We start from the raw sequence: 10,455 nt of genomic DNA on the forward strand, positions 1-10,455 counted from the left end.
TGGTGATGGTGATGACACCAGTCCTGCTGCTGGTGATGGTGGTGACACCAGTCCTGCTGCTGGTGATGGTGGTGACACCAGTCCTGCTGCTGGTGATGGTGATGACACCAGTCCTGCTGCTGGTGATGGTGGTGACACCAGTCCTGCTGCTGGTGATGGTGATGACACCAGTCCTGCTGCTGGTGATGGTGGTGACACCAGTCCTGCTGCTGGTGATGGTGATGACACCAGTCCTGCTGGTGGTGATGGTGATGACACCAGTCCTGCTGCTGGTGATGGTGATGACACCAGTCCTGCTGCTGGTGATGGTGATGACACCAGTCCTGCTGCTGGTGATGGTGATGGTGATGACACCAGTCCTGCTGCTGGTGATGGTGATGACACCAGTCCTGCTGCTGGTGATGGTGGTGACACCAGTCAGCTTCAAAATATTTGGTGGTTCAACACCTCCACAACTGAGTCCTGGCCTGAAAATGTCCATGTGACATTAGGGTGAGTGTTTTAGTGGCTATTATTCTTATATTGGTGTGCATTTTGTTTGAAATCAGCCAAAAACATACTACTGTGTGCGTGTGTGTGCGTGCGTGTGGGCAAGGCCAAGCAAGGTGGCCTGGTTACATGACTGACTCCTGGCCAGAAAAAGTTTCCCTGTCCGACCCTGATTGTACATCTGAAAAATTAATGTAAACTGTACTTAGCGTCTCTTAAACTGTGTGAAAAAAACGATATTGCCAAAAGCTTATATGAAACGATGTCTGTTTCCTAATTAGGGCCCGAGCACTTGCAGTGCGAAGGCCCTATTGTATCTGTAGGAATTTTTTTTCTTTCTTTCTTTCTTTCTTTCTTTCTTTATTTTTCTGACGAAAGGAGGGCCTTTTTGCCCCCCTAAACGTCCCCAAAAAGTCACCAAATTTTGCATGCAAGTCAGGCCTGGCGAAAAATTTGATATTTAATGGTTTGCATTAATGGGCGTGGCAAAATGGCTCAACAGCGCCCCCTTGAAAACTTTGTGCCTCAAGCCCCACGATACGGTTTGACATACATGCACGAAAATCGGTGCACACCTGTATCATGGGACAACTTAAACAAAAGTCTCTTGGCGTCATGCCCGAAACCGAACAGGAAGTCGGCCATTTTGAATTAATCGTGTCACTTTGGCGCAATTTATGCCATTCCTTCGGCAGTTAATAAGGCCCGAACCGTAACGTGCCCCCAAGTGTGTTATACATCAAAATGTGCGTCTCCCTCTTGCGACCACACGCATTACTTTTCTCTTTCAAAAGCGTTACCGTGGAGACGCTAGACGCCAAAAAGCGCGCCCACCCTTCATCTGGTTGGTTCAGACAGAAAAAACTTTGCGCCTCAAGCCCCATAATACGGTTTGACGTACATGAACGAAAATCGGTACACTCCTGTATCATGTCGCATCTAAAAGAAAAGTCTCTTGGCGCCATGGCCGAAGCCGAACAGGAAGTCGGCCATTTTGAACATTCTGAATTAATCGCGTAATTTTGGAGCAATATATGCCATTCCTTCGAGAGTTAATTCAGCCCGAACCGTATCGTGAACCCAAATGTGTTATACATCAAAATATGCGTCTCTATCCTGCGACTACACGCATTACCTTTCTCTTTCAAAAGTGTTACCGTGGCGACGCTAGACGCCAAAAGGCGCACCCCCCCTTCATCTGATTGTTCCATATTTGATAGTTCCCCAAAAGGCACCAAATTTGGCACGCAAGCCAGGCTTGGCAATAAATTTGATATTTCATGGTTTGCATTAATGGGCGTCAACAGCGCCCCCTAGAATACTTTTATCTGCCATAACTTTTGAATGGTTTGACATAGAGAGTTGTGGGTGGTGTCATGGGACTCTGTAATGAGTCCTTAAGCTTCGTTGGCCTTAATTAGCCCCGCCCCTTCTTCTGATTGGTTGTCCCGATTTTCTGCTATAACTTTGGAATGGTTTGACATAGAGAGTCGTGGGTGGTGTCATCAGATTCTGTATGGAGTCCTTGACCTTCATTGGCCTGAATTAGCCCCGCCCCTTCTTCTGATTGGTTGTCCCTTTTTTCTGCTATAACTTTTGAATGGTTTGACATAGGAAGTCGTGGGTGGTGTCATTTTTGATATGCTTATGGGGGGCGGTGGCCGTGAGTGCGAGGGCCCGTTCATCGCTGCTCGCAGCTTTAATTTTTATTATTACACTTCCCATAGCATGTCAGTAAATATATCTTTTTTTTTGTTTTTTTTGCTCTCAACCCCCCCCCAAAAGAATAAAAACATGGTTTGATGTAAATAAATTATCGCTGAATCTTAAAACAAACTTCATGATATTTAGTAACAGAAGGAGAGACACGGACACTTCAATTAATATAGATAGTATTGAAATTAATTGAGCAAGGGGAACCAAGTTTTTGGGTGTCATGCTAGATGAGAATTTGAATTGGAAATCACATATACATTATACAAAGATAAAAAATATCAAAAACAATTGCTCTGTTACACAAAGTAAAGGATTTATTGGACAACAAAGCATTGTACATTTTATATAACACCTTGATTGTTCCATATCTGACCTACTGTGTTGAAGTTTGGGGAAATGCCTGTAAAACATTTATTCAGTCAATTTTCATTTTGCAAAAAAGAGCCATAAGAATAATCAGTAGAAAACGATATAGAGATTCAACAAATCCATTATTCCTTCAGTTAAAATTGTTAAAATTTCATGAATTAGTAGAATATAGTATTCTGCAAATTATGTTTAAAGCTCTTAAAAAAAGTTACCAAATTACATTCAGAAAAGATTCGAAAAAAGAGAAAGCAAGTATAACTTGAAAGGAACAGAGATCTTTAAAAAACCAAGATTCAGGACTAAATTGATGGAACATTGTGTTTCTGTGAAATGAGTCAATTTATGGAACAATCTGAATAAAGAAACCAAAGAATCCAAATCAAACATTACATTTAAAAGAACAATTAAAGCCAATATCCATCCATCCATTGTCCATCGCATTATCCGAGTCCGGGTCGCGGGGGCAGCAGTCGGAGCAGGGATCCCCAGACTTGAGAGGGACCTGGCTGCAGGCAAGATGGCCGACAAGGGCGCGGCCATTTTTTCCAGCCATACCGGAATTCCAGACCGGAAGTTGGTCTTCTTCGTGTATATTATTCGTCGCGCTGATCCGGAGGTTTGTCTTTCCTTGTGTAACTTGGTGTGCTATCTTTTTTTTTTTTTTTTTTTTTTTTTATTAACAGAACAAACAATCAAACAATACAAACGCAAGTCTTATCAATGAAATATCAAACATCAGCCAGGGGGTAGGCTGCTAAATAAATACAGAAAATAAGGTGCACAAATCACAAGTTTTCATAGCTTTCTTGTTATTCGAGTCACAAATACTTTGTAAGTACTGTTCAGTTTCCTTTTGGAATGCAATAAAGCATGGTTTCGAGTGAGTAAATTTCCCTTTGTGTATGTGATACTTCCCTAATATTATTAACAAGTTTATGACATACAGTTCTTTCTGTTTCTTACTTTTGACATCGTGGACACCAAAAAGTACATTGTTCCAATCTAAAGAAAAATCTGAGTCAATCTTCAAGGTGATGTAACGGGTTACTTCTCTCCAGAAGATGGCAGTAGAGTTACACAACCAAAATAAGTGAATTACAGTTTCAGGTTCAGATTCACACAGGGAACAATCAACACACAAATCTTTCTTAAATTTTAACAAATAATGTTTGGCTGGGTAATATCTATGAATTAGTTTGTAAGACACTTCTCTAACTTTATTTGTAATTAAATATTTGTATGGAAGGTTCCATATATGGATCCAGTTCAGTCCAGGAACAATATTAGACCAGTATGGAACAACATATGGAGTAGAGGTGATGTCAGTCTGAAAAAGAGATCTTATTAAATAATTCCTTTTTTTAGTTTTAACAGAAAAACACACTCGCCCCACTGGTGTTAATAAATGAAATAAATAAATAAATGAAAATGCCATCAGTCATGTATACGTGTGTTCACAGATATATAACATATAAAAGATGAATTTATTGATTTGTACTTTTATTTTCAATAGATCTTTGCGTTACTGAGGGTGATTGAGGAGGTCACTGGAATAGGAGCAAAAATAAAGGGAGGGGAGATAAGACTACTGGATTTTGTTTTCGATGTAATGCTCCCAGAGGTAAGATGGTCAATAGAGCTTCCTTGGGAAATGGAAGGAAATTATTAGGTGGTCAATATTTTATTCCTTTGGAAAACATGAAACCAAAACAGTGCACACGTTAGAGTATGATTAGATCATTTAACTGTTTTTCAGATATTGATCAAAATCCTTGAAGGAGAGGGCATGACCAGACTGAAGGCTGAGATCATGCTGGCCAGTGGGAGCCTTTTTTAAGGCCCCCCCCCCCCCCCCCCCAAGAGGTCAAGATGGCCAGTGGGAGCCTTCTTTAAGTCTTTTTTTTTTTTTTTAATCTTTTGATCTTTGATCTTGATATTTTTTCCATTATGTTCAGTGTAATTTGTTCCTGCTCATTGTTCATGCGTTTACCTTGTTTTGTGTCTTTTTTTCTATGCATGTTTGTTTTTCTATTTGATATTCTGAGAATAAAAAGTTGATTTCAAAAAAGAACTCCAAGTCAAGTTCTTACTGTTGCCAGCATGATAGTGTAATGTTGTGTTTAAGTGGATTCCAGAAAATAAGATAGAATTAATAGAAAACGGATAAATAGGAAAATATAAATATTGTTGACAATTTGAAATAAAGAATTGTGAAAAAAAGACCAACTTCCTGTCTGGATCAGCGCGACGAATAATATACACGAAGAAGACCAACTTCCTGCAATACAACTTTTGAACACAATTGAAGAATATAATTTATTGGATAAGCCCTAGCCCTTTGAGTTATTTTCCTTTTTCTTTTTAAATTTAATTTATTTTCCTCTGTACTCTTTATGCACCTTTTCCCTGATACATGTTGGAAAAAAGATATGATGCCTTGTTGTTTGTATATGAATATATTTTCAATAAAGTTAAAAAAAAAAAAAAGACTTCCTGTCTGGATCAGCGCGACGAATAATATACACGAAGAAGACCAACTTCCGGTCTGGAATTCCGGTATGGCTGGAAAAAATGGCCGCGCCCTTGTCGGCCATCTTGCCTGCAGCCAGGTACTCTTGCCAGACTTCCCTCTCCCCGGACACTTCCTCCAGCTCTTCCGGGGGGACTCCAAGGCGTTCCCAGGCCAGCTGAGTGACGTAGTCACTCCAGCGTGTCCTGGGTCTTCCTCGGGGCCTCCTCCCGGTGGGACATGCCCGGAACACCTCACGAGGGAGGCGTCCAGGGGGCATCCTATACAGGTGCCCGAGCCACCTCAGCTGGCTCCTCTCGATGTGGAGGAGCAGCGGCTCTACTCATTAAAGCCAATATGTTAAGTAAATATAATGATAAATGTTAGTTAAGTTTGATTGACATACCCATAGCCGACGGCTATTTGATTTGATTTTAGTTTTTTTTTATTTACTTAGTTGTTGCTTTTTAAATTTTTTGATTTAGGTTCTTTGTAATTTGACTTCTTGGAAAAAAGGGGCAGAGTAAATAAGATTCTTCTTCTTCCTGCCCCCTTTCACTCACGGGTTAGGAACGTTTGTGTTTGTGTTGAGTTGTTTGTTGTATTATTTTGAATGAAATAAATAATACAATTTAAAAAATAAAAAAGGAGGGGTGTTATGTCTTGTTCAGCCACACTGCAGCGTTTTTCAGGTATTCCCATTGTAGAGCAACAGCGCCACCGTATGGTGGTAAGTGGTACAACAGCTGTCTTACTTCTGCTGAAGCTGCAGAACCTCCAAAGTTTGATGTCCCATCCGTCATCTCCCGTCAAATAAAAGAGGAGCTGTTTCCAAGAAGAGACTCTACTCAGGATGGCTTCCCTGTGCACGTGCTCGGTATTAAATATCTGCCAAATGTTCAGGTCCACGGGTTCCAGACAGCTAAATCACCATGGTTACTGGCCCAGCTCTCACTGTGTCGATTCGGTACACACAATTAGATCAATTGTTAATTTGCTCAGCCACTTTTTGGTCCTTTTATCACGCTTCCATTTCTGGTAGAGTCCATCACGTTATCCAGCCAGATTATTCGCTTATCATTGTTTTAATTTAACAGTAACAAAACCAGAGACTTTTAAATTGCTTTTTATCTGTTGACAGAAAAAAAGATTCTTCTTCACATAATGCTGCCCCTCCAGCTGTTACAGTCCATCCCAATCCTGTTAGCAGCTGCTGGTGAATGGAACGGGTTTTGATTCAGACAGGAATATATGTTTGCAGAAAAGGGAGTGATGCACTATATCAGGATAAACAGCTATTTTAAGCCTCCAACAAAACTCAGCAATGGTCCTATTTGAGCAATAGTATGGATAGGGTCCCCACAGATAAACTTGGGACATTTCAACTTTTGATGTGCGCAGCACATGCATGAATGATCTTTTTCTGGTTGTTTATTGCTGTGTTGTTGCTACCTACGTCAAAATGACAGTCAACAGACTCAAATATCTTTGCTTTTATTTATTATTCGGAATCACACGAGCATTACAGCAGCATAACATCAGCCACATTATATCTACACTGCAATCCATTTTTCTTTTTTTTCTCTGTCTTCAAACAGAAAAAGAACAAAAACATAAACATAGGGCCAAATCCACAAAAGGATTGCGCGGCTTTTGCGGCCGCTAAACCGGTGCAAATGAGACAAAAAGAGAGCGTCCAATTCACAAAGCACCCGCAAAGGGCGAATTGCTCCACAAACTGCACTGCCAAGCAAATAGTGGCAGTCTGCGCCGGTACCATTTGCATGCATGCAAATTAGGTAATTCGGCGCAAAATTGCCCCCTTTCTATGCAAATAAGCCTCATTGCAAAAAGCACCTAATTCACAAAAGCCAGGGCTATTTGCCACACGCAAAAATAGTGGAGCAAATACCGTCTTTCAGAAGCGTGTATTAAACTGCGCGCAAACTCCTCACTCCCCATCTCTCTGTTTCTCTCTCTCAATGTCATTCAAGCCTGTGTGATACTGAATGATATTAAGGGTGAAATCTACAGTCAGACATGACTGTACACAGTCAGATCAAGTGGGGTTGTGGACTTATCTCGGATTTAAAAATAAAAATAACAGGACGGAGCTCAGGATTCATCCATACAGTAGGGGCAGCTTTATTACAAACAATTCCACCATATAAACATAATCTAGAATGTGTGTGTTTAACAGCTTAATAATGTCATCACATATCACAACATATATCAGACTTAAAATAATAAAATAATAAATTAAAATAGCGCTGATCGTGTCCCTCTGTGTGAAGCTCAGTCAGTCAGGACTCTGGTGCTGCTGCTGCCGTGGTGACATGCGGGGAACCTCCTCACACTTTAGGACAGAACAAATGAGGGGCTGCGTTTAGGGAGCCCCACGGAGCCCCTAAAGGGACTCAGATTTTTTTTCATATATATGAGTTTTACTCGCGCGTGAAACCTTTACGTGCAGGTGTATGGTGCCTAAATTAGGGTCCCGCGTTAAAACGACGCAGACCCTACGGCGTAGGGTACGCGGCGACGCGCACCTACGCCGTAGGCTCTGCGTTAAAGGAACGCAGAACCATAAACCCGCCCTGAGCAGCTCTGATGGGAGACGGGAGAGGAGGAGAGGGAGCGGGGGGTGAAGCGGGGCTGCGGGGCCGTTTTCGTATCGCTTTCATACAGTGTACACATACAGCTTTCATACGTGTAGCAAAACAAAGAACATGAATTACCATTAGATCCTGATCTGATCCCGATCCAGTACCGGTGCTGTGCCTTGTGCGTAAATGCGCACAGCCTCTTAACATTTGACATTTCATTAGCTTATGTCATACAGACACTGAGGTCTTCTCTATCTATCTATCTATCTATCTATCTATCTATCTATGCGAAATACTAGTACAAATACGTGAAAGTTGAAGCTATTGTGCTCTCTGCAGTTTTCATTATGGACCAATGTGTGTGCTGAAATACGGAGAACACTGGAAACAGCTCCGCTCACTCAGACAAGTGCAAATTGCACTCAGCCGCAAAACTTTATGGGCGTGTTTGCGCCGGTATATCATTAGAGCAAAATCTTTTGTGAATAGGACCTTAAAGCAGGGCAAATTGCGGGCGCAAATGCAGCGCAATTCACAGCGCTATTTGCGGGCGCAATCTGTTCTTTGTGGATTTACCCCATAGGGTGTTTTCATTAAGATAAAGAGAAAAAAAAAACATTATATAAAGACAAATGGGTAAATGAAATACATTTCAAACAAAAGCAGGGCGTCTCAGGGAAATAGAACTTTTCCAATCTTCCCAGAATGCTTCAAATTATGATTGTTGCAGCCTCATAGAGAATGTTATCCTCTCCATTACAAAGATACCGTAAATGATGTCGGACCAATCATCTAATGAAGGAGCATCTGGCTTAAGCCACTTCTTGGTAATAGCTTTGCGCACAGCTACACTTAGCAAACCAAACAGGTATCTTGATTCCACAACCACAAATACAGAGTGCACAAACCCAAAAAGAAAACCTCAGCTTCTAACTGTCTGTTAGGCAAGACTGCAGCAGCACTGATTTGATGAAAAGAGGTTTTCCTGCACGTCAAAAAGTTACTTTTGGAAAACTCGATTCTTGGACTGAGTTTGTACGAGTTACTCACCAGAGTTTTTGAGTCATTCCAGTCTCTGAACCGGAAATGTGTTGCTACCAAGCAAACCAATCACAGCCATCTCAGTCTGCGTTGGGTCTGCGTCACCGCGACGTGTATTTACATTTTTTGGGAAGTGCAGGTCAGGCTACGGCGTAGGCTACGGAGACACTCCCGCGTAGCCGCGTACCCTACGGTGTAGGCTCTGCGTTGATTTAACGCAGAACCATAATTCAGCCTTAATACTGCAGACTAACTGGAGATAATCAGACAGCAGTTGCTCAACGGCAGCATGTTGTCTGGTCAGCAGCAACATCCAGGACTTGCACATTGTTCATCATGTTCACAGAAACGAGACGTAAGAGAAGGTCATAAGATGGAAAAGAAGCTTTGGACTGTAATCAAACAAGTTATATTTGTGTTAAAGTGACATTTAGCATCGTTTACATGTCAAATAACCGAGTTTTATAGTTTGGTAGAATATTTACACAGAAATAGAAGATATTAATGACATGTTCAATCTTCCCTGGTCTGGTAATACCTCTCACAAACCTTAACGATGTTTCTTTTCAGGTTATACATACTGAGGTACTCTCATTTACAGTAAATCTTTCATTATTCACTTTTAGTAAGGAAACTCAGAAATGAGTCTCATTGGGAATTGGCTTTCTCAAAAAAAAAAGCTGCAGTCTCAGTTCTCATGTCTTTCTTCAACATACATTGGTGACAGACTTTGAATAAGTGCAGCACAGTGAAGGTGTATTTGAACTCTGTTGGGTCAGAATGATAAATCAGCCTCTCAGAAACCTCCGTAACGCCCTTATAACCCACTTTGACCACAGAGTGGCAGTAGAGGTTTAAAGATGTTTCCTGAGCTGCAGCTCTTACAGCATTGCAGTCAAACCTGGATCTCTCTCCTTTCATTTTCCTCTGTCTCAGCCTCTCTTTCCTCTCCTTCCTTTTATCTTTAATGCTCCCTCCTTGCTGCCCAGCTTCTTTTCTTTTTCAGTCTTGCCATATACCTAAGAGCATCACCCCTCTCTGCAGCAAGAGCATCTGGCTACAAGGAAACTGGTTTATGTTTCTCTCAGCAGGAGACTGAGTAACAGTAGGACGCTCAAGCATTTGCTCTTCTTCTTTTGGCATGTTTCAGGACAACATGGACCACCAGACGATAAACACACAGGCTCCATCCTTTGGCAGCTCGCACACATTCTGAGCTCTGACTCTGATTGGACCTTCATCACTTGCCATCTGTCAATCAAATGAATGTCCATTTCCCTGAGCAACCTGAATCTGCTGTCAGGAGCTGACATAAGACAGCGGCGCCATTATTTCTGCGGAGTGTAACACTGTTTCCTGGGAGTAGAAACAATGTCAAACTCAACATTAACCCTGAGGAAACATCTAGATTTCAAAGTAACCTTCCCAGGATGAGCTGAGTTTGAATTCACATGGCAGGAGTTGGAGGAAGCTGTGTTCCTGCTTCCTGCTGCGGTGTCCTCTCTGTCGTACATCAGGTCCAGCCTTCAGGTCCCCGCCATTCGCTCTGCCCGTATTCTGTTAACAGGCAGGGCAGCACGCAGCAGCATGTCAAGTGTGCTGCAAACCTGCAGCAGTGAGTGTTTCATGCTCACACATTATTCAGTTCTCCCTGCCGTCCAACCAGCGTTTCCAGCTGTGACTTTAGACACATTAGCTTTATAACATTTTACAACATTTAACATC

This window comes from Cololabis saira, chromosome 7, assembly GCF_033807715.1.
Source record: "Cololabis saira isolate AMF1-May2022 chromosome 7, fColSai1.1, whole genome shotgun sequence".
Classification (NCBI taxonomy): Eukaryota; Metazoa; Chordata; class Actinopteri; order Beloniformes; family Belonidae; genus Cololabis; species Cololabis saira.